The 27,933-nt window shown below is 39.6% G+C and overlaps 2 pseudogenes; one reads left to right on the plus strand and one right to left on the minus strand.

Moving 5' to 3' along the window:
- Positions 1-2,088: 2,088 nt before the first annotated feature.
- Positions 2,089-20,443, minus strand: LOC126630151 (probable polygalacturonase; annotated as a pseudogene).
- A 541-nt stretch (positions 20,444-20,984) lies between these two features.
- Positions 20,985-22,656, plus strand: LOC126627912 (putative UDP-rhamnose:rhamnosyltransferase 1; annotated as a pseudogene).
- The last annotated feature ends 5,277 nt before the right edge of the window (positions 22,657-27,933 follow it).

Consider the following 27,933-nt stretch of genomic DNA (forward strand, 5'->3'; position numbering starts at 1 on the left):
GTAATAGCGGCAGGTTGTCGAATAATTGTAGAGTACTGGGCGTACTTTTGATCACCTGATTGGAGCTATTTTGAGCTTATGGGCCTTCGCCCTTCACATAACATTCCAGCCCATTTATTTTGAGCTTTGCCCTTTTTTAAAAAAAAATTGTATTTCCCTCTGACGGGGTTTATACAGATGTCTCCGAAAGATAAGAAAAGTAAATCACATCATACATCTGCCAAGAAAAGTAAATCACATCATACATCTGCCAAGAAAAGTAAATCACATCATTCTGGTGGGGTGTTTATTCCTTGCTTTTGCTTTCTGCTTTCCGTCGCACTCTCTTTGTCTCTTCACCTGGTAGATAAAAGGAATCGTAATAATAGGAAATTTATAATTTTGCCCATTTTCTTCTTTTCTCTTTTCCTTTTCTGCTTTACTTTTGCTTTTGTTTCTATTTTTCACTTTTCTCTTTTCTGCTGTTTGAACAGAAGCTGTTGTACTCCAGCTATAAAGAACGTAAACCTTGGATCCCCGACAACCCTACACTCTTCCTTCCTTCCCATCTCCATGAGCTTGTCCACTTGGTGAACCTTGGTGTCGTACTCCACGTGGTAGTCAAAGGGGTCTGAACGAAATACTCTCAATTTCTTCTTCTTTACCAATTCGTCATCAAAACACTATGATACCGTGATGTTTTGGAGTGCAGCATGGACTGCATAGCCTCTGTGCAAGAGGCGGTGGACAAGCTGTTGAATATGTTGATGATGAGATTGTCATTGGTGATGGAGTGGATGTTTGACTGAGAGATTTTGAAGCCGTTGGGACGGGTTGAAATTGGAGCAATCAGAAGAAAAAAGCAGAACTGCGGATGGTGACTTCAGTGTGGGTTTTCTGCTGTTCTAAAATGATGACGATTCGATCCCTCTAGAGCCGCACAGACCGGACAACGAAGCAGAATGAGAGCCCCCCGATGCACCACCCCTGATGGTCGTCCCAGATCATAACTTTATTGGTCGGGTACTGAGGGTCGGGTCCACCGCATAGGGTCAGAGTTAGGGTTGGGCCATGAATGTGTTGGTTCCAATCGTCTTCGTAGAGCTTGTGCAGCACGCAGTCGAACGACCCCTGATCTGCTAGCGAGCGCTCAGTGTCGATCCGAACGAGATCGATGCCCCGTGATCTGGGTAGGTTGACTAGCGATTCTTGGATGAAGCTTTGATGCTTCTTGGTGTTAGCGATGCCCCGCGATCCGGTGCTTTAGAAATACAACCCTCTTCCCCATGAACCTAGCAAGAATGACAACACGGCACCAGGAGTAATGCTAGCCCTGAGCCTTGTAAGCTTGGCCCTTGTTGATGAGAGGAATCAGATCTGAGTTTTTGACCACCACTGCAATGCTCAACTTCGGCGCCATCGCTAACACACAGAGGTGAAAGTGAAGATTCTCTCTCTTCTACTAGTCCTTCGCCGTTTACGAAAGGCTCGGCCACCAAACACACTGGGGAAGAAGGTTGGGGTTGATCTGGACCGTTCAATTTGTATCCTCACACCACAAAACGCTCTTTATCAGATCTCTTTTTGAGGATACAAAAATGAATAGAGAGAGAAAGAAAAAGGAGATAACATGGTGGCTTGCTGTTTGTGGGGGTTTTCTGGAAAAGATTTGGGTTCTTGGTTTCTGCAGATTCACAGTGGAGTGTGGTGAGGTCTCACAGTGGTGAGATAAAAAAATGAAAGAAAACCGACATAGTTTTTTGTGTCGATTCCCACAGACGGCGCCAAATGTTGATGCACAAAACCAGAGGTCTTGGAACAACGTAAATCCGACCGTGAATCTGCATGAAATGTAAATAACACAAGATGTATCGTGGTTCACCCCAAGGTTTGGGCTACGTCCACACTGATTGTATTTCTCTGAGAGTATTTGTGAGGAAAAGAGTGTGAGAGCTTTGCTCTAGATAGGAGAGGCTTAGGGTTTGTGAGGGTGAGGAGGCCCCTTTAAAGAATAAGGTCTTCTTCCCTTTTTACATATTTGCCCATTCCTTTATTACATAATTACATTTGAGTCCCTCGAGTATTTATACGAAGTCTAAATACGGAGGCCCTAAGTATGGTATAAACACTAGTAATAGTACATGATTTTAGGATTGTTTACAGAGAGCTCAACATATAAGTACATTGTTTGAGCTCCACCAAGTCAATTGGCAGATCATTTGCCAGAAAATCACAAGCTGTAGCTTTCTCAGCACCCTGATTCGGCAGCAGATCACAAGGGCGAGGCATCACACCGCTCGTTATCCCTTCAACATCAGAGCACATCCACGGCTGCTGCTTCGCTTTCGCCGCCAGTCTAATTATCATATTCGAGATGCAAATCCCGATGAACAGGTGGTTGGCTTGCAGCCATTGATCCGTTATCTGCCACCATGTCCTTGTAGTTAATATTATTGATCTCAGGCACTGCTTTTTTATCATATTTTCCATCAGCATGTGACCCGTAATTGTCGGTCATCCAAAACGCCCATTTCATTGTGCGCATGGTGAATCTTCTCGCGTATACGTCTTTCACGTACCCTCCTCTCCCTACGACTGTCTTGATCTGAACACCCGATTCAGTACGGATGGCCACGATGTCTTCGGCTCGGACATCTTGGATCCCGCTGGACATTTCGCTTCCTAATGCGATGGTGGCGCTGTAGGGAGAAATGCATGTGAGCCGCCGGATTACTAGTTGTTTTTTAGGCATTCCGAATGCTATGTAGCAGTCTTCTATTCTCGTATTGGTGCAAGAATCTGCAATAAAATACCAAAAGTTCGAGATATGAGTTAGGCCAGTTAGTGTACTCGGCCACTTGTATCTAAGTTCAGACCTACTTTCATGCAAATTAGAGTAAATTAGAACATCGATTTTGTAAAAAGAAAATACACAAATTAAAGGTCAATTAATGAGGTGGCTGAAATGATATTTCAATTGACTATAACCTGGGTTGATGCCATCCTGTGTTTGGAGATGAAATTGGAGCTATGATTGTAATCCCTTTCACAAGAATATTACTGCAACAACATAATTTCATAATCTTAATCATCTATCTAGCAAAGAGAATACACTTTGTGTGTGTGTGAACTTCTCTTAAATATAAGTGCATATTTTTTTTTTAATATTACATAATTACTGTTTTGTCCTCCTTATATAAATATTGTGTACAAAAATGAGGGTAAAATTGAAAAAATATGATTGTCATTATCTCAAAAAAAAAAGAGGGTAAAATGGGAAAAATAGGGATATGATTGTCATTTTGTCAGTAGGTACAAAATTACTATTTTGCCTTCCTTTTGTTAATATTGTATCAAAAGTGAGGGCAAAATAGAAAAAAAAATGGGAAAAAAAGTTGACAATGAGGGTTTTCTTAATAATAGTATAGATAATCTTGAAAGTGGGAAAAATAAAAAAAATAAAAACACCATTTATGGAGTGCCACATGGTTGAACTCATAATGAATACATGGTGATTGACACACCCCGACTGGAGTTGAGACGTGCTGGCCGTCACGTGAGAGTGACGTAGCCATGAGTGCAAAGCGGAAGCGATAAAGAGTAAGAGAAATACTAACAATTTAAAACCAAGCGCCTAACAATCCCAATTAAGAAAGGATGCTAGTGAGAGTTTAAGTGTGTAAATATACTTTCAGAGTAATAAGAAAGTCTAGTTGCAGTCAAGTAGGACAATTACTAAAATACAACACCCGAAGGTGAATCCTACTTTCTCGGATTCTGTCAGAACACCGTTGGATTCCTCGTGGCCACCAAACTCTGCTACCTAAGACCTAGAGGGGCGAAAAACAAAGTTGAGTGGGTTAGTAAAACACATTTACATGAAAACCTTATTTTCCTTTGAATATACTAACCCCTCGCCGTAAAACAAGTATATAGTACTTTCCCAGAAAATAGAATACATAAATATGTATATAAATATATCACTTCAAATCATGCTTTACATAATCATAATAATATGTATGCCATGTCAAGATATAACAAAGTAAATCATTTAGGTAAGAATAATTTCATAGAAATATAACATGCTAGCCGGAACCCCTGTGGCAGTTTGTACGGCTGAATTCATGGCTCAAAAGTCAATCTAGCCGGAGTCACTACAATGACCTATACGGCAATAAATTGCACAAGAGTCCGAACCAAATGAAAAGGTTTGTACGACAATAATTGGTGTAATATAATTATGCTCAATACTACTCTCACATAATAGTTAGGCGATAAATCTCTAGTCACCTACGAGTCGGAACCGTAAATAAGGTCTGTACGACAAGACTGTGCACTTAAATTGGATCCAATATGAGCATATAGTGCGGGAGGTGACATAATAAACAAGCCTGTATCATATCTCTGGCTAATTCACAATCACCCTAGGTGCAATTTTATGAGCTCAACATTATTCAATCACATATCATATCGTCGACAATTCACATAACCAAACATACTTACCTGGGCTTACATGAGCCTCCACAGCACTATGCAACAATATCCATAGTTATGATAATGCATATACTAAAATATGAGGCAGGTATGCCATGGCATTTAAATCACATTTCCTTTAAATACGTTTTCTGGAAAAAATGTCAAGTATATATATACTGAAAATAGCTGCCCACTCATAGATATGCAGCTGGGTCGTAACCCCCACGCCTAGCTTGGCTACGCTCGTCCTCCGGATAGGTCTCGCCTATATGAGAAGTACTGAAATAACGTCACTTTAATGCACATATACTAAACTATGTAATAACTCTTCATACATAGCTCAAATTGGGTATATGAATATACCACAATGACCTACACAATCTCAGCATCGTCCCCAAATTTTCAAAATAATTTTTCATCCACTCACGCGCCGCCACGCGCAGGCGAGTGCACGGCAAGACGCGCGGCCATGCGTAGGGAGCCCTAACGAAAATAGTAACGGCAGTTAGGGAATATTCCATTAAATCCTAATAGATTCCGTTAAACTTAATTGATGGCGTCAGAATATTCCGTCAGAATTGACAGAATATTCCGTCGTCTTCAACCTCAGACTCCGACGACCGTCGCCGTCATCGAAAAACTGGGAATTTTTCAAATCCTTATATGTTCGTCGTTTCTCAACCAAATTTAATGAAATTTGTACCCAAACGAAGCTTACAACATTTAGAATAAAATCATACCAATTTCAAGCTCCCAAAACCACTGGATCTCGCCTGAGAATCCCCAAACTTCCAGCCAAAACTTTAAACTTGCATATCTTGATATCCGGATGTCCAAAAACCTCCAACGAAGTACTTCAAGCCTCGTAAGGATCTCCTTAAGCTCCCTGTGAGTTCGAAATTTCAAAAAACACAAGATTTAACGTTTGCATGAATAGTGTTCAAATCTGAGATAGGGTTTCCACGTGAAATCGAAGGTTTCCTTATCTAAAAATGGTACCTTTGAACTCGTATGGTCCTCACGAACACAATGGTTCCCTTCTCCACTTTGATCCATCACATTTACAAGGCTTTTAGGTCTCGTCTGTACAAGAGAGAAGAGAGAGAGAGAATCTGAGAGAGAGAGAGAGAGTACGAAAGGGTAAGAGAGAGAGAGAAAGTGGGGCGTAATGTGTGTGGTCCAAAAGTCACCAATCAACCAAAACAAAACCAAATCCCTTTTTAGTTCACTTAGGTCCAAAACTTAGGGATTAGTTCAATTATACAATCACTTAGTTCCCATCAAATACACACCACAACACAAAATAACTCAACCTGTTCAAAGGCAAAACCGTCAATTCATGTCCTCAAGAATGAATATTCCAATATTTCGAGACGGGCTGTGGCAGTGATGTAGTACAAATAAGCTAGATTAAAGTGGCTAACATTACGATGCGAAAAAAAAAATATTATGTTCAATGATAAAGTATTTTGTGAAAAAAAAAATTATTGAAAGTGTTGTAAACTTTCTACTTTAAGTGTGATTGTGTAAATCTTATATTAGATTTTATTATAGTTATTTTTTCCTATATGGACTTGTATTCCTTGGGGATGGATGATTTCTTCTCCCTCTTATTACTATAAATAAATGCAATGCGCATACATTCTTCTACACAATTCTACAAACACATATCTCTATATTTTCTCTACTTGTGCCACTGGCCCCCCTTTCCCTTGTCAGATAAAATAGGTTATAACACATTATCAGCACGCTCCTACCGTTACGCTTAGGAATTTGACGTGGAGGCTTTCTACATCAAATCAGTTCATCCATATCATCACGCAATCAGGTTCTTTCAGAACAATGATTTTTATCTTGATATTTTTGCAATCCTGATAGTATGAATATTCACCATAATGCATGACCCAACTTTACGTTTTTCGAATTTTAGATTCTACATAAATTATGTAAGCATTATATCCATAATTGTTGAAGCGTCGTTGACTGGCCCTAAGGCGCTTGTTCTTGTTATGAAAGACAACTCGATGGATATCAAGTCGTGGTCTTCTGAAGTATCTTGGGAGGTGACAAATTTTGGCCGACTAACTATGAAGAAGAGGGCGTGTACATCAAAGATTCTTATCTTGAATCCTTCGCACCATGTTCGTGACAATTCACCGGCTTCGTTTGAGCTTCTTGGCGATCGCATTCGTAACAGAGTTATGACTTGGAATAACACCTTGTCGACTACTAGAGAAGCCGTCTTTGATTTTTGCTCATTTTGTAATACGGTTTTGTAGCCGAATTCTTCCTTTAAAGAAATAAAGTATTCACATTCTTGAATTTGCTCTTTATTCTTCAAAGTGTTTGTGTTTTTGTTGATGATGTGGTTGTACTTGAAGTTTTAAAGTTTCAAGTTGCCTACGTACCCTCGGTTGAGGAAGGATCAAGTCATGACGTAGTTCAAAGGAGTGATGGATTTATGATGGTTTTGATGATGATTTTGATGGTGATTTTGCCTTACATAGTTTATGCTCTTGCTGGCCAGGAGCGTTAAGTGTCGTCTTTTAAACTTGTGTGAACAATAAGCATTGACTGTTGCCTTTGAAGCTCGTGCGAACATGGAGCATTATGTAGTGTGGAGTTTAAGCTCGTGTGGGTGAGGAGCTTTGTGCCGTGTGTAGTTTAGGCTCATGCAGGCGAGGAACTTTGTGCCTTGTGCAGTTTAGGCTCGTGTAGGCGAGGAGCATTGAGTGTTGCATTTTCAACTCGTGCGAACAAGGAGTATCGAGTGTCGCCTTTTATGCTCGTGCGAACAAGGAGCATTGCTGCTGTGTGTAGTTTAGGCTTGTACAGGCGATAAGCATTGCTTATTTGTTTTAGGGGTAGTAACGCTTTAAGAATCTGCCATTGATGGGGCCGATCTTTAAGCCATTTTCCACCATGATTAAGTAGGCTCCGTTGGTGTAGACCTCTTGTATTACGTAAGGTCCATCCCATTTTGATGTGAACTTGCCTTTTGTTTTGTGAGTTGTGATGATGGGCCTTCGTAATGTTAAGACAAAATCTCTAGTTTGGAAAGACCTTGGGTGGACCTTCTTTTTGAATGCTTTAGATAGCCGTGCTTGGTAGCATTCTAAGTGTTGTTGAGCTTCGAGCCTCCTTTTGTTGAGTGCTTCCAACTCTTGCAGTTGTAACTTTGTATTTTCCTTTTTAGTCAAGCCTTATTATATAGCTATCCTTAGTGAGCGGATTTAACTTTCGAGCGGTAGAATAGCTTCCACGCCATATTCGAGAGAATAAGGTGTAGCTTGGGTGGGAGTCATATGTGTCGTCCTGTATGCCTAAAGTGCTTTGCTTATTCTTTCGTGCCAGTCTCTCTTTGTTCAGTCGATCACCTTCTTCAGGAGGTTGCACAACGTCTTGTTGAATGTTTCTGCAAGACTATTGGCCGGAGCATGATACATGGAAGACTTGTGCTGTTTGAATTTGTATTTCTTGTAGAGCTCGTCCATGAGTCGATTGGAGAACTGTTTTTCGTTGTCGATGATGATGTAGCGAGGCACATCATATCGGTGGATGATATGCTCTTTGATGAAACGGATGACAGTTTCATTCTTGACTTCCCTTAGGGGAGAAGTAGTCTGTTGTGGCTAGGATGTAGGCTTCTCAGGTAGATGATTTTGGTGTGATTGGTCCCACGACGTTCAATCCCCATGCGTCAAATAGTGATGAAACAACCGTAGGGTGTAATGGCTCAGGCGGTTGATGTATGAAGTTGGCGTGGAATTGGCATGCTTGGCATCTTTTGGCGTATTCCAAGCAATCATTCACCATGCTTGGCCAGTAGTAGCCCATTTGAGCTGGAACTGTAGCTTTGGTCCAGACTGATGTGCTCCGCATATGCCTAAATATGCTTCTTCTATGGCTTGATTGGCCTCTTCCTTACCTAGGCATCTTAGAAGTACTTATTCAAAATAGCGTCGATAAAGTGTTTCTTTGTAGTAAAGGAAGTGAGGTGCTCATCGGCGTATTTCAGAGCGATGTCTAGGATCGTGTGGAAGCTTTCCAAGCTCCAAGTAGTCAATTAACGACTGTCTCCACTCTTCAGTGTCGACTGGAAGTACTGAGATGAAGTTTATGTCATCTAGTAGTATTTCAATGACGAATGGGATCACCCATATTTGGCAAACTGGCATGTCTGCAACTTCTTCTTCTCCTAGAGCCATACTTGAGGTTAAGTTAGCGAGAGCGTCCACCATTTGATTTTCTTTTCTTGGCACATGTTCTAGCTTCACGGCCTTGAACTTTTGTAGCAGTTGAGTTGCTAGCTGGAAGTATGGGACGAGATCATATTTCCTTCATATTCAGTCAAAAGTTGATTGATTATGAGCTTGGAGTCGCCATACACTTCTAGAGTTGTGATTTCCGTGTCGATTGTCATTTGGAGTCTAATAATTAGTGCTTGGTACTCAGCGACGTTGTTGGAGCATATCTCACTTGATTGGAGGGAATAAGGTAGTACTTGTCTTTGTGGTGACATGAATACTACTCCTGCCCTTACTCCATCTACTCGTGCGGATCCATCAAAGAACATTGTTCACATCGAGAAGATGTCAATGTAGACAACCTCCTCGTCAGGCAAGTCGTTCGAGATTTTCCAATCAGTTGGGATTGGATGATCGACAAGGAAGCCCGCTAGGGCTTGTCCCTTGATGGCTTTAGCTGAAATGTAGATGATCTTGTGTTGGTTGAGAAACAATGCATATTTAGCTAGTCGCCTTGTCAGAATTGGCTTAGAAATAATGTACTTAACCGGGTCGGTTTAGCAACCAAGTGGATGGTGTAAGCATGCATGTAGTGTCTAAGCTTTTGGATGGCAAAGACTAAGGCCAGGCACATCTTCTCGAGTGAGTAGTTAAGCTCGACACCAGTGAGAGTTCTATTTAGGTAATAGAGTGCTCTTTCCTTTTGGTCTTCATTTGCTTGTGCCAAGAGTGCCCAAATGGAACCTTTCTGTGTAACAATGTATAGGATGAACGATTTTCCAAGCACGGGTGCTCCTAAGACAGGTGGGCTTATCAGGTACCGTTTTATGCTCTCGAAGGCATTACGGCAAACATTATCCCATATGAATGGAACGTTCTTCTTCATGAGTCGACTGAAAGGTTAACAGCGTCCATCGAGGTTGGAGATGAAGCGTCTGATGATGACAAGCCGCCCTTGTAGACTTTTTAGTTCGTGTAAGTTTCTTGGCTCGGGCATGCTTTGAATGACCTTGATCTTTGATTGGTCTACTTCAATACCACGGTGCTTGACAATGAAGCCGAGGAACTTCCCAGAGGTGACGCCAAATGCACACTTCAACCGGTTCATCTTGAGGTTGTAGTGTCGTAATTTGTCGAACACCATTCGTAAATCCTTTAAGTGATCGAATTTTTTCTTGGTCTTGACAACCACATTGCCTACGTAACATTCTATGTTTTTGTGTAGCATGTCGTTGAAAATCTTCTGCATGGCACGTTAATATGTAGCTTCAGTGTTTTTCAAGCCAAAGGGCATTACCTTGTAGCAGTAGGTACCTTTTGAAGTGCGGAAGGCTGTTAGTTCCTCGTCTTCGGGAGCCATGCAGATTTGATTGTACCCATATAAGGCATCCATGAATGATAACACCTCGTGGCTAGTGGTCGTATCCATCATGATTTCGATGATTGGCAAAGGAAAGTCATTCTTCGGGCAAGTATCGTTGAGGTCTCGGAAGTCTATGTAAACACGTATTTTTCCAGATTTCTAAAGGAAAATGACAATGTTGGAGATCCATTTAGGGTATTGCACCTCTCGAATGAAGCCTGCTTCGATTAGCTTGTCAATCTCGACCTCAATTTGTGGGATGAGCTTGATAGCATCGTTGAGTTTGCTTTACCGGCCGCGTTCTACGCTTGACTGCAAGACGATGCACAGCGATGGTAGGGTCAAGGCTGAGCATTTCTTTGTAGGCTTATGCAAAGAGTCTTTGTACTTCAAGAGCAGTTTGTAGTATTTCTCGATCTCGTCCGCACTTAGTAGTGCACTTATGAAGATAGGCTTCAGTTCCTCACTTGTGCCTAAGTTGAGCTCATTGAGATCATCAACCGTGGCTTACCCCTCATCCTCGAGCTGTGGTGGCGCAACAGTAACGTTCACCTTGGGGATTTTGTTTTCTTTGTCTTCTTGGATCTTGATGTGGAAGATGTCTTGGACCTCATCTCTAGTGTCATCTTCTTGGGCTTGTTGGCATGAAGATTGGCCAGTGTGGATGATGGTGTGCCTCTTTACCTTTAGTTGTCCTTTTGTGTCAACCTCCAAGGTTGATTGGTGCTTTATCCTTGAAGGAATCGAGCTTCAAATGTCATTTTTTTCTGCTAGATCGTCGAGCTTTTCTTCATTTGGTGTTGTCTTCCTCTTTCTAGAAGGCTTCTTGGTTTCTTCAAGTCTTTCCAAGGCTGACCGTCGTGGAAGAGAGCTAGTCGTGTTGCTTTGTTTATTAGGTTTTGACAACCTTTAGAAAATAGAGCTTTGGGGTGTTGGCGTGTTAAGTTGCTTGGAGATGGAAGTTCGGTCTTGACCACCAATTTGATCAAGTGCCAAAATTCTGGGTTTTGAATGATTCAGTCTATCAAAAATTGAGGTTCGAGGGGTGGGTTTAGGCTCATCTTGATTTTGGTCAACGCTCATGCTGATGTGTTGAGTGCTAGCGTTTTTCACCTTTCTTGAAATCTTCACAGGCATATTTGGTGTGAAGCCAAGTCCATCTTTGTTATTGTCAACTCCATAACCATGTTCCCTCAACTTCTTTTGAGCCTTGGTGAGGTCACGTTCTTCGTTATTGACGGTGTTTGAAACCTTCTTTCCAAGATTTGAAGGGGAGGCAAAATCGTACCCATCCTTTGACATGAGTTTGTAAGCGTTTAGGTCGAAACCTTCTTCGGTCCTTTTGGTTGGAAGAGAGCTTGGTTCTGCCCCCTTTGGCAGGGGTTTTATGAAACCTTGCGGTGGTTTTGAAACTTTAGTGTCGCCTAACTGTATCAAAGGTAAAACTGCTTTTGTCTTGAGCAGTTTTACATCATCCTTGTGCAGATGTGTGTCGGCCTTGCTTTTTTCAGTTTTAAACGAGGATTGCCCATTTTTTCTTCTCGATATTAGGATGTATCGGAAGACAGGTGTGTTTGATCCTTTTGAGGGCGTCACACTCCTTTTGATTGTTACGAACTTGGCAGACTCGTTATCATCTTTGCTTGAAGATGGCATGGCTTCCCCTTCTTGCTTCTTGGGCATAGCTTGCCACTCTTTCTTTTTGGGTGCGGCTTTGCCAGTGGATTTGATCTCCTTTGGAAAAAATTTGGGTACCATGTCTTCTTCCTAAAACTTGGTGTCCACGAAGTGTGATTCGACTTCGGTGAATAGCTTGGTGTCGTTTTTTATCACCTTCACCTTTTCTTGGTAGAACTTTAGGCATTGGTGAAGAGTGGACGATAGTACTCCATTTTTATGGATCTAAGGCCTTCCTAAGAGCAAGCTATAGGAAGTTCTTGCATCAATCACGTGCAATAGCGTGCTTGACTTGAGTTCGCTAATGGTTATCTCAGCTCGGATCATACCCATTGCTCTTTGTCCTCCTTGGTTAAAACCTTGGATTAGGAGGTGGTTTCGGGATAGTTCATCCACCTTGATGCTAATTGCTATCATTGTTGACTTCGGCATGATGTTTATGGCCAATCCACCATCCACAAGCATGCGGTTAACTTTGTGCTCCCTTACGTACCCAAAAAACAAAGAGATAAAGGTTGTGAGGCTTTGACCCTAGCAGCAAGTCTTCGTCAGTGAAGTTAATTGCGTCGTGGGTGGCACAGCATGAGGCATATTCATGTGGCTGAAGCTTCAAGCCTTCGTCTTCGTTTTCTTGCACCTCGTGATCGTCAGGACTCGCCAAGACCATTACTAATGCTCTTCGCATCTACTTGAGCAATCGCAGCGCCTCCTTGATGCTAAAGTATGCCGACATGCTTTCTTTGGGCGTGGAAGTTTTCTCTTCCTCGATGGCGATAGCTTTGCCTTTTGACGGTTTTTCTATCTCCACTTCAACCATGTGACAGGCAGTTGCAGTGCACTGTTGGAAGAAGTCCATTGGGAAGTACTCGTGTAAGAAGATAGGAATGTGTGGCTTTTGCTCCATAGGTTCCTCAACATATGTTGGCTTAGCAACTCTTATGCTTCTTTTGGGCTTCCTATTATTATGGCGGCGATGCTTTCTCCCTTGCTCCACCTTTGGCCTTGTGGCTTGCAGTCTTGGCTTCTTCATTTTTTTTAGGTCACCAATGTCTACCCTTCTTCATCATCGATAGGTGCATCTTGGTCGTTTGCCCTAGCGATGGTTGTGTAGAAGGTGTTGTGTAGCTTGAGTATGGACGGGAGTGGTCAGACGTCACTTGGAAAGGCACATGATCGAAGGATCCAAATGCAATCGTAGTAGTATGCGTTGCGGCTATGTCTTCAAGGTCAAGTTCAATTTTCCCTTGTTGTGCTAGCTTCATGATGAGCTCCTTAAGGACGAAGCACTTGCCAATAGGATAACTCACGATATGATGGTACTTGCAGTACCTAGGATCGTTAACGTGATTCATCTCTTTGGGGTGTTTGCATTTAGGTAGCTCGATCACCTTCTTTTCCAGTAAGTCGTTCAGCATTGCAGCCATATTAGAGTCTAGAAAAAGGTATGTCTTCTGCTCTAGTTCCTCAAGGTGTTTTTGTCCCTGTCTTGGGTGCGAGAAGGCTCAACTCTCTTTATCTCTTTCGTTTTGTTCTTGGGGAAGATCTTGATGGGTGTAGAGGAGGTCTTGATGGGGGTAGTATTGGCGGTAAAAGCTTCATTGGCAAGCTTCATCCCAGTTTTGTCTACTTTTAGGGCGAACACATTATTCTTCTTGAAGTCAGTGATCGGCTCATTTTTCCTATTATTGGAGATACTCAGCTACATGTTGTGGGAACGAGTTGCCAGCTCCTAAAATGTTCTCGATTTTATGCCTTGGAGGATGTAATGTAACCTCGAGTGCATGCCTTGAACGCATATCTCAATGGTGGAGGTTTTAAAAAGTTGAGCTTTGTAATCCAAACTTAATGAAGGACATCTATTGATGTAGTCGACGACAGGTTCATCATTCCATTAATTCGTACTTGTCATATCCAACATGCTTATGGTGCGGCGGGTCCTGTAAAAGCGGTTGAGGAATTCCCTTCCAAGCTGATCCCAGTTATTGATGGACTTGGGCTTGAGGTCGGTGTACTAGTCAAAGGCATTACCTTTTAGCAAGCGCATGAACTACTTGACGAGGTAGTTTCCCTCCGTCCTAGCATTGTTGTAGGTTTTAATGAAATAGGTAATATGTTGTTTAAGATTGCCTTTTCCATCGAATTGCATGAATTTTGGCGGTTGATAACCCCTTGGCATCCTCAAGGCGTCAACCTTTTTAGAGTAAGGCTTTGAATACAGCACAGAGTCATGTGAGCTTCCTTCGTACTGCGCCTTGATGGTGATTGTGATCATTTCTTACAGTTGTTGGATAGAGAGAGATCTCATCAGCGTCGGAGCTCGGTCCACCTCTAGCTTCTCCTCATCTTTGTCCATCAAAGGCTCATCATTTTTGTCACTTTTCTCTTTTGGTGGATCAACCTTCGGGTTAGCTGTCTCATCGCGTTGCATCTCCAGACGGTTGATGAGTTTAGAAATCTGTAAGTTCTTTTCCTCCATGGCTACATGATACGAGTTGTTGCTTGAGTCGGCATCAGAAGTCAACGACTCAGAGTACTTCCTCGAGCTTTCTCCTATTGCGCTCTTAGCGAAGCTAGGGTGATCACAGGCTCTTACCTTGGGTGCACTTGCTTCTTCGGTAGAGTTGATGTAGGGGTGAAAGGCACGGCAAAGAGAGCTCTTGCCTTACTTCGGGTTGTGACACCCAAAGTACCACCACTTGCGGCAAGGATGTTCTTGTTCTTCACGTTGATTGTGGGATTAACTTGATCCTTTCTTGATGCCATGTGTGTTTCTTATGGATTTGAAGATGGAGATGAGAGAAATAAATGATCCCACCGGGCGTGCCAAATTTGTAAGCACGAAAATTCTGTAATTAATGAAACGAGAACATGTGTACAAAGTAAATTTGTATTGATAAATTTGTAGGGTTAGAATCTCTTACAATCTCTGTTTACAATTTTCCCTAATTTAGTCTTCATATTTGATGTAGATGAGTAGGCTGTTGATCCAAAGGTCGCGATGACTTGATCTCGGATGAACAATTGAACGATTGCTTCAAGTTTTGAGCTTGAAACGACGCTTGGATAGTTTTCACCTCAAAGTTGCGGCAAAGGGTGATGTTGATGCATGATTTCGTTGGTTCAAGGGTCTTGGCGACTTGATCTTGAAATGAACGTTGTTACAAGTTTTGAGCTTGCAACAAAGTCTTGAAGGAATCGGCACGAGTGCTTGTTGATTCTTCAAGAGGAGTGCTTTGGCTTTGGTTGAAAGAAAGCTTCGGCTTTGGTTGTACGTTCTTCAAAGAGAGCTTTGGCAGCATATTCGTCTTCAAAGATTTATGCAGAGGTTCTTCTCCGTATGTAATTTTTGACCCCTTTGTGTGTCTTGGATCCTTATATTTATAGACTTCCAAAGCCATGCCTTTGGATAGATTTGGCCTTGATTTGTGTCTTGATTCATCCATGGGAGAATTTAGGCATGTTTGGTGTCTTAATTTCAACCACCTTCGTCATATTGGCCTAAATTTATAGGCCTTGTTGCCTATTTGTGAGCAATATTCAATTCTTGCTTATTTTGTGAAGATGATTTGGCTTTCTTTCTAGTTTTGAGAGATTTTAGGCACCTTGCTGATTTTAAGGGGGATTTTCTCCTTTTTGCTAAATTTTGGGAATGTTTTATAGTTCATTTGCTTGATTTGTGCCGCATGTCATTAATGACTTGTCCATTTGCGATGCGTCATATGCCACGTGGAGCTTTGTGATGCATCATTTGTATGCAATGAAATTTATATGTTTACAACGAGATCACATATACCTACTGCAAACGCACATGCAATGATCGACGTACCTAAAGTACGCCGTAGCATCGCCCCAGAAGGATGAACCATCCCCAAAAGAGGGTCGGTTGCACCTCCCACACAGCCTGATACACTAGCGTCTAGCCAATCATTTGCTCCTACCTTCAAACGTGGCAGACCCCTTGGTTCAAAGGATTTACAACCCGGAAGAGAAAAATAGCACAAACTAGTGAACCTAGTTTGAATCCGACCATCGCTTTCTCATCTATTCCAACGCATGAGGTTATTCTAGATTACAGTGTTATCTTAGACGAGACAAATCAGCCACTTGAGAATCGTGAGATTTTGGTCCACTACTCAAAATTGGATGAGGTTTGGAATCGGAATAAGATGATCGTCGACGATGCATTTACGTACTCAATATTGGATGAGGTTTGGAATCGAAATAAGATGATCGTCGACGATGCATTTGCGTACATAGTAGCTACTGACATCATGCTTAGCGATGACATTGAACCACGTTCTATTGATAAATGTCGACATAGAACTGATTGGTCAAACTAGAAACAAGAAATCCAAGTTGACCTCGATTTGCTTGCGAAATGTAAGGTGTTTGGGCTCGTAACTCCTACTCCACTATATGTGAAGCACATGGGCTACAAGTGAGTTTTCGTAAAGAAGCGTAATGAGAAGAATGAAATAGTGCGATACAAAGCACGTCTTGTAGCGCAAGGCTTCTCTCGATGCCCTGGGATGGATTACGAGGAGACGTATTCCCCCGTAGTGGACGTCATAATGTTCTGCTACCTTGGTCCTCTGCTTGATTCTCACCTCGTTGGTTATGCAGATGTAAGTTATCTGTCCGACCACATAAGGCACATTCTCAAACGAGTTATGTCTTTATCGTTGGAGTCACCGCAATATCTTGGAAGCCTACCAAGTAAACACTAATTGCGACTTATTCGAACCATGTTGAGATTCTCCCCTTGCATGAAGCCTCACATGAATGTTTTTGGTTGAGAGCAGTCATGGAACACATTCAAAGCACTAGTGGTCTTTCTACTACCGTTGACCTTCCTACGACGATCTTTGAAGACAATGCAGCATGTATCGAGCAGCTGAAGAAGGAATAAATCAAGGGGGATAACACCAAGCACATTGCGCTAAAGTTTTATTACTCACCAATAACAATAACATCGGAACATTGAAGACAAGCAAATATGTTCTCAGTCAATGTTCTAAAAAACGGCCTAGGAGGTTGCCTAGGCGCTGGGCGGGTTGGAACCGAGGCGATTTCGTGCAAAACGGCTAGAAAAATCGGGGTGGCTCTATGCGGCGGCTAGGCGGTGCTAGGCGGTTGGAAATGTGTCATCCTGCATTACAATACTCCTCACTATAGTTATATGGCATATATGCTTAATGAGTTTTTAAACTTTGGACTTGTTGGATGTCTTTTTGCATTTTATCATTCTTTTATTATCTTATCCATGGATTTCATACAAGTATAATTTTTTTGTAAGTGACAATATGCACTTATTTACAAGATATACAAGAAATTTACCTAAATCCGCCTAGGCCGCCTAGCCGCCTAGGGGCTAGGCGCTAGCCCGCCGCCCGACTAGCGCCTATCATTTTTTAGAACCTTGTTATCAATACAACCTGGCTGATCTCTTCACGAAGTCATTGCCCAAGTCTACTTTTCAAACGCTCGTCCAAGGAATCGGTATGTATAAACTATCTGAGTTAAATTGCTTGTAGTTCTCTTATTTGGAAGTTATGTCTAACTCAGGGGTAGTATCCCGAAGTATACTCATTTGATCTTAATGTACTATTTTTCCTACTATTAAATCTCTCTACTCTCTCTTGCCGCCGGCCCCCTCTTCCTATTCCCTACCGTTAAATTTTAATAAAAAGGACAAAAAACTTAAGTTTTAATAAAAAGGACACAATAAAAATTAAAAAAAAAAACCTAAAGCGCGGGACTTGTACATTGTGTATGAAACTAAATACTATTTATGAAACTGCACTATTTATAAAAACGAACGGTACTATACTATTTATTGGTCAAATTTCATAAATAGAGCCTAATTTTTTGTCCACTTTCATAAATAATGTCTAGTTCTTGGTCATGTTTCATAAATAATGTCTAGTTATTATATCCATTTCCATAAATAATGTTTAGTAATTGATACAGTTTTATAAATAGTGTCTCTTTCTTGGTCTGGTATCATAAATAGTGTCTAGTTATTAGTCAATTTTCATAAATAATGCCTAATTCTTGGTCATGTTTCATAAATATTATCTAGTTCTTACTCCAGTTTCATAAATAGTTTTCACCTATATTGGTATAGTTTTAGAATCTTGTTTTTGTTTCATAAATAGTGTCTACTTATTAATTTAGTTTCATGAATAGTGTCTACTTATTAGTGAAGTTTTACAAATAGTGTTTAATTCTTGGTTTAGTTTCAACTTAGACCCTTTTTGGTCCTGTAAAAGCACCCATTGCGCCAAAAACGATGAACCCATATGTGACTATTTTGATCAAAACCTTGAGAATATTATATTCTCAGTAATTATATTAAAAAACCAGTTTTCAATTACCAAATTAAAATTTCGTCACATTTTTTACATACCTACAATAGTAAATGTAGCTCTCCATCCAATTTCTTGAACTTGGGTGACTCATCTTGGAGAAATTTTTCCTTGTGCCCGTAACACAAATGATATATCATATGTTATTATGTAAGTGGTGGAAATTTATCTTTTGTGTTATTAATTTTTTAACACAAGAATCTCACCACTTGTATAGAATGTACCACCTTGTATTCCGGGCATATTGAAAAGTTTCTCGTCATCATAACTACTATTGGGAAATAACACGACAAAAATAAAACTGAAGAATGTAATTCAATTTGAAGTATTTTTCTTATTTTAAGAAAAAAAAAAGAAATAAAATAAATCTATTAATGTAGCTGACAATTGTGAGCCAACTACACATTCAGAATCGCACACAATATGTCAATAGCCTTTAAATTAAAAACCAAACCCTAAATCAGTTAAATCAACTCATCAATAGAAAAATATGAATCATATAAAAGGAGAAACGATAAAAGTAGAGTAAAAAGAAAGAAAAAAAAAAAGAATTTTGCTTACCGTGGAGCGTTCATTGTTGGATGAAGTAGAAAATAAGGACGATCGAGAAAAAACGAGATACAAAGAAAACGAGAGAAACAGAGATGGCGTGAACAGGGAAAGAGAAGAAAATGAAAAAAAAAAAGGAATAAAAGAAATTAAAATAATTGTCAATTAGTTTAGGTTTAATTCATTTAAAACTTAAGAGAGGGAATTGAAGTTTTAACAAAACTCTTCCTCCCTTTGCAATTCCACAGCCGACAATTTTCCAAAACAAATTCCAAAATTAAGCTGTCTATCAAGCTAAATAATTTTGGCACAAAAATAAAAAAGAAATTTAATTAAAAAAAATAATATTAAGTGCAAAATACTTAAAAAATAATAATAAAAACATTAGGGGTGGATAGTACCCCACCTATTTATTTAAAATGACAGCTAGAAATTTTTGATGAATTTTTGTTTACAGCAATCTTCCCACCCAATCCCTCTTTAATATTGGATGCTATTTTAAACGCACCTAATACTACTAATAAGGGCAATTAATATTTCTGTCACTCATTAATAGATGCAATTATTTTAATTTGCCCCTAATAATTCATTTTCCTGTTGTGATAAGTGGTCCAAAGTCTTCTATGCATACCTTATTAATTTTTATTTTTTTATTTTTTTATTTTCTTAAATTCATTTCATTCCACGAATGAAAACTAAAAAAAGTATTTCGAAAGTAAAGAGAGCGTAAATAACATCCTATTTATAGAGTTTGAGATTGGAAAGGGAAAAATGGACGATGTAAAGGAGCAGAGAATAAGTGAGAGTGGTTTACTTATTTTTTACTCATTCATATCATTTTTTTTCACTTTTCAATCTCAAACTTTATATGGTATCAGAGTAAGTTGTCTCATGTGTGAAGTTTAACAGCCACACATACGCTATGTCACCTGAGTAGTGTCGTTCACGTGTTAGATTTAAAAATTCATCACATGTGAGGGGACGTGTTGATAATGAATCCCACATTGATGAGAAGAGGGACCTTACATGTACTTATAGGGTGCGTTTGTTGCACCGGATTATCTCATACTGGACTAGCTTCAGGGACTAAGCTAGACTGACTTATACTAGACTAAACTGGATTAACTTAATGAAGGGTATGGTGTTGTATCAGACTAAGAAGCAGAATAATTAAAAAAAAAAAGGAAAAAACAACTAGTGATATAAAAAAATATCCATGTTATTTGTTTCAACTTCAATTTTAACCAACATCAAAATTTCAACCAAAATTTCCAGTTCCCAAATTCTACCAACTTCAATTTCAACTAAAATTTCCAGTTTCCAAATTCTACCAAATTTCAATCAATTTAAACTAACCTACAACCAAATTCTAAATTGCATATTATCCAGAGGAAGAGTTGGCAAATTAACTCATAATCTACCCAAAAAATTCATGTTCTCTATTAACAACCAAAGATTTACAGCCTCAATTTCTCAAAAGCCACGCATTGGCAATACATTTCCCACGAAGGGTAAGCAAATTAGGCCTCCATGCGAGCCTCCATTTTCAATTGCGGATCTCAGTCAACCAAATTCGTTCATGTTCCTTCGACCCCACCATTGTCTCCTTCTCCAAACCTCTCTTCTCTGATGACCCACCCCCATCCCCTCCTCCAATCGACGTGAATGGCCATGCCACCAGCAGTGGAGAGCTCAGACTCAGCCTTGCGCCTGTCATCATCGTTCTCATCTTTTATGTAGCTCAGATTAAACCCAAAGAAGCGTAAAGCCGAGAATTTGTACATCTCGTTGACGATCGTCGCGGTCAGTGAGGTGGTTATGCGAGGTTGGTCGAGCAAACTAGGACAAAGACACGAGGAGGACAGCTGGACGAGGACGCGAGGAGGAAGGGACGCAAAAAGTCTTAGTAGTCCCCTACTAATTGGGGGGTCTTGCTAAGCCCTTCTAACGAAGGACTTAGTCGGAGCATGTTCGATCTAATCCCATTAAACCTAATCCTTGAGCAAAACCAAACATGAGACTACATTAGCAATTAGTCTAGTCTAGTCTAGTCTAGTCCCCCTTAATCCGGTCAAACAAACACACCCATAAATAGTCGGACTATTCTCCATATTATCAATTGGTTTTAGGATGAAATTCCAATTTTTTTTAAGTATTTAATATGATAAGGTGATATAGCTATAGGAGTTAGTGCACCACCGCTCACCCAAATGTGATAATTGTGCATTGCAGACCATCTTGCTTAATTAATTGTAAAACGTGACGGATGGAGGCAGGTTGCTGGGCACTTGCCATGCTTCACAACCTACAAATAAATGGACAAGAAGCATGATTTATTAACTTGGCAACTCATTTCTTCCGGAGCATCATAAAAAAAGAAACCTCCAACTGCAAATCCCATTCCAATTTCCAACCAAAAAAAACAAACACATGGGGAAAAATCTGAGAGTTGTGATGCTTCCATATTCCGCCTTCGGCCACATAATGCCTTACTTTCAACTCTCCATTGCCTTGGCAAAGTCCAACGTTCATGTCTATTTCATATCCACCCCAAGAAACATCCAGAGGCTTCCCAAAATTCCATCTGATTTGAACCCTTTTATCCATTTAGTCCCCATCCCATTTCCTCCGCTGGATCCCGACTTCTTGCCAGAAGGAGCGGAGGCCACGGTGGATCTACCCTTCGAAAAACTTGACAACTTGAAGGTTGCATATGATCTGCTGCAGCAACCCCTTAAGCAGTTCATTGGGGAGGAGTTGCCGGATTGGATACTATCTGATTTTGCAGCTCATTGGGTGGTCGACATTGCCAAAGAGTATGGTGTTTCAATTGCGTGGTTCTCTCATTTCTCTGCTGCTTGCAATGTGTTTTTCGGCTCAATGGAAAACCTCTTGGGTACGAATAGAAATCATGCTATCCCAACACCGGAAAGTCTAACTTCACCCCCGGATTGGGTTAGTTTTCCTTCATCGGTTGCGTATAGAGACTTTGTGGCGCCTTATGTGGCGCGAGGCTTTTTTGGAGTCAATAAAAGTGGGATAAGTGATTCTGCAAGGCTTGCCAAGATTTTATCTGCAAGTCAAGCGTTAGCCATTCGAACTTGCAATGAGTTAGAAGGAGAATATTTGGAGGTTTTCAAGAAAATTACAGGAAGGCCTGTGTTTTCCACAGGTTTGCTTCTTCCGGATCTACCTGCACAGAGGGAAAAAGGGGGAATTTCTACCAATGATGGGATCTTTGAATGGCTTGATAAGCGAAAAAACAAGTCAGTTGTGTTTGTAGGGTTTGGGAGTGAGTGTAAGTTGAGTAAAGAGCAAGTCTTTGAGATAGCTTCTGGGCTGGAGTTATCAGGACTCCCATTTCTTTGGGCACTCAGAAACCCCAACTGGGCAAATAGTGATGCTGATGCTTTACCTCCTGGTTTTGCTGAGCGAACATCAGAGAGATGACTTATTTGTTTCGGGTGGGTGCCCCAGATCGAGATTCTGGGGCACCCGTCAGTTGGTGGTTCTTTGTTTCACTCTGGATGGGGATCTGTGATTGAAACTCTGCAATTTGGGCATGTTCTTGTTGTGCTACCATTGATTATTGATCAGCCTCTGAATGCAAGGCTTTTGGAAGACAAGGGTCTGGCTGTGGAGGTGAAATGCAGCGGAGATGGGTCGTTTAGTAAAGATGAGATAGCCAAAACCCTGAGACATGCAATGGTGGAAGAGGAAGGAGAGCAGCTGAGATCCAATGCAAGGAAAGCTGCAGCTGTTTTTGGTGATCACAAGCTGCACCAAGACCACTACATCGGGCAGTTTGTCAACTTTCTAAAAAGTACGGTAGCAGCATAAGGTCATCCTAAAGAACGATATTAAGCAATAAAAATGGTGTGTCTAGTCACGTGGATGATGATATTAAAGAATTTAAACTATCAATTGCCATATCATGTAATATGCTATTATCTTCTTTCTTTTGTGTCATGTAATAAGATTTCAAACCTTGAAATTAGTTTTTCGTCGGGTAAATTACACAAAACTACCTTAATTATATATCAAACCACAATGCATACCTCATATTTAAAACATGACAATGTCATACCTTAACTTATGATTTCGTTGCAATGTCATACATATGTTAACTTTTCTGTTAAATGCTGACGTGGTATGAGCGGGGCCCACTATTTTGCTAATAAGAATAAAAAATTAATTAAGTAATAAAAAATTATTTGTTATTTATTTAACAATTAAAAATTAATTAAAAAAACAAAACCCTTCTCTTCTATTTTTTTTTCCCAGAAACCGTGCTTTCTCCCCAGCTCCCCTTCATCCTCCTCATCCCCCTTCTTCCTCCTCCATCCCCTTCATCCTCCTCTTTAAACATAGGTTTTGGATCTTTTCTGGCCCACTTCGACCGACCCATAGAACGGCCATCTTTTCCCTCAAACTATCCCTTCTCTCTCACCGCTCACCATCTTTTCTTCTCTGCGTTCACAGAGACGCCAAGCCCCAGAGAACGGCCATCACCAAACCACCACCACAACCATATCACTCTCTCTTCTTTTCTCCCTCATCGCTCAACTCCCCAGTTTTTCTAACCTTTCACCTTCTCTGTACAACAACATAGATGGACTAAACTAAACGACCTCGCAATTTTCAAATGAAAATCCGTCAATTCCTGGTTAGATTGGACGAGACTTGGACCATGGATCACTTCCCCTTCATCTTGAGGTTTGGATTCGAGCATGCGAGACTTGAATCTCCCTCAATTTCGCGAGAAACCAAAAGCTCAGTTTCTGGCTGACAACCTCAGGCCATTCTCAGGCCATTATCCGACCAGGACTTGGCATAAAAAGGGTATATTTCTACTCTTCGATCTATGATCTTCGTTTTGAGATAAATTTCATGTGTTTTGGTAGAGATTTTAGGGTGAACGGAGCAGAAATTTTTCCTACTGGCTGGTGCGTTGGGAGAGAAGGGAGAGTTTGAAGGAGAGAGATTGGGATAAGGGGGCCAAAAATTATTTGTTTATAATTAATATTAATTGTTAAATAAATAACAAATAATTTATTATTAATTCATAAATTTTTTATTTTAATTAGCAAAATAGTGAGCCCTGGTCATGCCACGTCAGCATTTAACAGAAAAATTAATAGAAAAGTTAACAGAGGTATGACATTGTCATGTTTTAAACATGAGGTATGAGATTGTGATTTGACCCATAGTTAAGGTAATTTTGTGTAAATTTGATTGAATGTGCTTCATCTTCTCTTCTTCTCTTCTTCTCTATGTTTCTGAGTTCGAATATCTCTCATTTTTGTATGCTTCTTCTTCTCTTCATGTTTCTGAGTTCGAATATCTCTCCTTTTTGTTTAAATTAATTGAAACCAAAATATAATTTGTATAAAAACAAACACCCACGTGTACCCCGTCACCCGTCACATAATGGTCCCTAAGATGTGTACAAAATATAAGTTTTATAAAAAAAATTATATTTTGTATAAAAACAAAACATAATGGTCTCATCAAGAATATGTAGGCTTTTTAGCCAAAATGGTCCCTGAGATTTGTATAACACATCACTTTGGTCCTTGAGATTGAAAATCAATAGAAATGGTTCTTGAGAATGTCCACTATCCATTATTTTGGTCATTCCGTTAAAAACTTTGTTAAGTGGTTACGGAGCACATACCGGAAACTGAGATTTTTGGCCGGAAGTTTGGGCAATTTTTAAAGCTTCGTAACTCAATCATTTGTTAACCAAATTCGACTCATAATATATCAAATGAAGATAGCAAAGTGTTGAACAAGATTATACCTATTTGGAAGCCCAATGGTTGCCAGAGATGACTGGAAAATAGCCTGAAAGGTGACTAGTCCGCGGAAAACTGGAAAACTCGCTGGAAACTGGGTAAATTTTAAACGTTCATAACTTCTTCAATACTTAACGAAATTGAGTGATTCCAAAACAAAAATCATATTTCTCGACGAGACGAAGAGAATGGTACCTTTCTAGATGGCTAATTCGGTCAGCAGAAAAACTGGAAAACTCGTGTGGAAACTGGGTAAACTTTAAACGTTCATAACTTCTTCAATACTCAACGAAATTGAGTGATTCAAAAATGAAAATCATACTTCTCGACAAAACAAAAAAAAAAAAGAATAGTACCTTTTCAAATGGCTAACATGCCATGTTTTGGCCGAAAAATATCTTGAAAGCTTACTGGTCAGTGGGAAAATTGGAAAACTCGCTAAAAACGGGGTAAATTTTAAATGTTCATAACTTCTTCAATACACAACGAAATCGAGTGATTTAAAACCGAAAAGCATACTTCTCGATGAGATAAAGAGAATGGTAGCTTTATCAATGGCTAACTCACTGTTTTTTTTCTTCTGAAAAACGGTTCGAAAGTGACTATCTTGATCTCATCTAGTTAGTCAATTTTGAGTTGTTTTCCGGCAAAACCACGGCGAGTTAGCCATTGAAAAAGTATCATTCTCTTTGTCTCATTGAGAAATATGATTTTCATTTTTGAATCATTCGATTTCATTGAGTATTGAAAAAGTTATAAACGTTTAAAGTTTACCCAGTTTCAGGCGAGTTTTCTAGTTTTCACGCGGACAAGTCACATTTCAGGCTATTTTCCGGCTATTTTCTAGCCATCTCCGCCAACCATTGCGCTTCCAAATTGGTATAATCTTGTTCAACACTTTCCTATCTTCATTTTGATATATTATGGGTCGAATTTGGTTAAGAAACGATTTAGTTACAAAGCTTTGAAAATTGCCCAAACTTCCGGCAAAAAATCTCAGTTTCTAGTATGAGCTCCAAGACAACTTAACGGAGTTTTTAACAGAATGACCAAAATAATGGATAGTGGACAATTTCAGGGACCATTTATATTGATTTTCAATCTCAGAGACCAAAGTGATGTGTTATGCAAATTTCAGGGACCATTTTGGCTAAAAAGCCTACATATTTTAATCAAGATAATGAAAAAGGCTTGGGCTAAATTTATTTTAACAAAAAATCATGCTATAACTTTATTTAATGAAAAAAAATTAAATTTTAATGAAAACCCTTAAATTTTAATAAAATGACAAAAAAAAACTTAATTTTAATGAAAAGGACACAATTAAAAAAATTACAATAAAAAGGTCGTACCCAGTGCACAAGGCTCCCACTTTAGGCAGGGTCTGGGAGAGGTGAATGTCGGCTAGCCTTACCCCCATTTATGGAGAGGCTGCTCCTAAGTCTCGAACTCGAGACCTACCGCTCATGGGCGAAGGCACTTGCCATCGCACCAAGTGCGACCTCTAAATTACAATAAATAAAAAAAAAAACGTAACACCCACAGGATATGTGCACTGTTTATGAAACTGAAATTATAATAAAAAGGTCGTACCCAGTGCACAAGGCTCCCACTTTAGGCAGGGTCTGGGAGAGGTGAATGTCGGCTAGCCTTACCCCTATTTATGGAGAGGCTGCTCCTAAGTCTCGAACCCGAGACCTACCGCTCATGAGCGAAGGCACTTGCCATCGCACCAAGTGCGACCTCTAAATTACAATAAATAAAAAAAAAACGTAACACCCACAGGATATGTGCACTGTTTATGAAACTGAACACTATTTATGAAATTGAACGGTACTATACTATTTATTAGTCTAATTTCATAAATAGTGTCGAGTTTTTTGTCCACTTTAATAAATAGTGTCTAGTTCTTAATCATGTTTCTTAAATAATGCCCCGTTATTGGGTCCAATTTCATAAATAATGTATAGTAATTGGTACAGTTTCATTAATAGTGTCTCTTTCTTAGTTCAGTTTCATAAATAATGTGTAGTTATTGGTCCACTTTCATAAATAGTGTCTAGTTTTTTGTCGTGTTTCATAAATAGTCTAGTTCTTACTCCAGTTTCATAAATAGTATATAATCCAGTTTCTTAAGTAGTTTCCACCTATTGGTTTAGTTTTGGAAATAATGCCTAATTCTTGTTTTCGTTTCATAAATAGTCTCTACTTATTGGTACAGTTTCATAAATAGTGTCTACTTATTGATCTAATTTCATGAATAGTGTCTACTTATTGGTGAAGTTTTGCAAATAATGTTTAATTCTTAGTTTAGTTTCATAAGGTTTGAAACTTAGACCCTTTTTGGTTTTGTAAAACCACCCATTGCACTGAAAACGATGAACCCAGAAGTGACTCTTTAGATCAAAACCTTGAGAATATTATGTTTTCCGTAATTATATTTAAAAAGATGTTTTCAATTACCAAATTAAAATTTCCTCATTTTTTTCATATAGCTACAATAATAAATGTAGTTCTCCATCCAATTTCTTGAGCTTGGGTGTCATCTTGGAGAAAATTTTTCCTTGTGCTTGTAACATAAATGGTTTACCACGTGTTATTATATAAGTGGTGGAAAATTTTAAGCTTTGTAGCCAAAATGGTCCCTGAGATTTGCGTAACACATCACTTTGGTATCTAAGATTGAAAATCAGTAGAAATGGTCCCTGGTCCACCATCCATTATTTTGGTCATTTCGTTAAAAACTCCGTTAAGTGTTCCGGAGCTCTTGACTGGAAGTTTGGGCAATTTTCAAAGCTTCGTAACTCAATTGTTTTTTAACCAAATTCGACCCATAATATATCAAAATGAAGATAGGAAAGTGTAGAACAAGATTATACCTAATTGGAAGCCCAATAATTGCATGAGATGGCCGGAAAATAGCCTAAAAGGTGACTGGTCCGCAAGAAAACTGGAAAACTCGCCGAAAACTGAGTAAACTTTCAACATTCATAACTTCTTCAATACTCAACGAAATTGAGTGATTTAAAAACAAAAATCATACATCTCAATGAGACGAAGAGAATGGTACCTTTCTTGATGGCTAATTCACCATGGTTTGGCCGAAAAATGGCTCAAAAGTGACTAACTTGAGACCAAGAACTCTTTTTAAGCCATTTTCCGGCCAAACCACGGCGAATTAGCCACCAAGAAAGGTACCATTCTCTTCGTCTCATTGAGAAGTATGATTTTCATTTTAAATCACTCGATTTCGATGAGTATTGAAAATGTTATGAACGTTTAAAATTTACCCAATTTTTCGGCGAGTTTTCCTGTTTTTCCTCGGACCAATCACCTTTCAGGTTATTTTTCAGCCAAATCACTATGAATTAGCCTTTGATAAAGGTACCATTCTCTTCGTCTCATCGAGAAGTATGATTTTCGTTTTTGAATCACTCGATTTCGTTAAGTATTGAAGAAATTATGAACGTTTAAGG

This window comes from Malus sylvestris, chromosome 7 (assembly GCF_916048215.2).
Source record: "Malus sylvestris chromosome 7, drMalSylv7.2, whole genome shotgun sequence".
Taxonomy (NCBI): domain Eukaryota; kingdom Viridiplantae; phylum Streptophyta; class Magnoliopsida; order Rosales; family Rosaceae; genus Malus; species Malus sylvestris.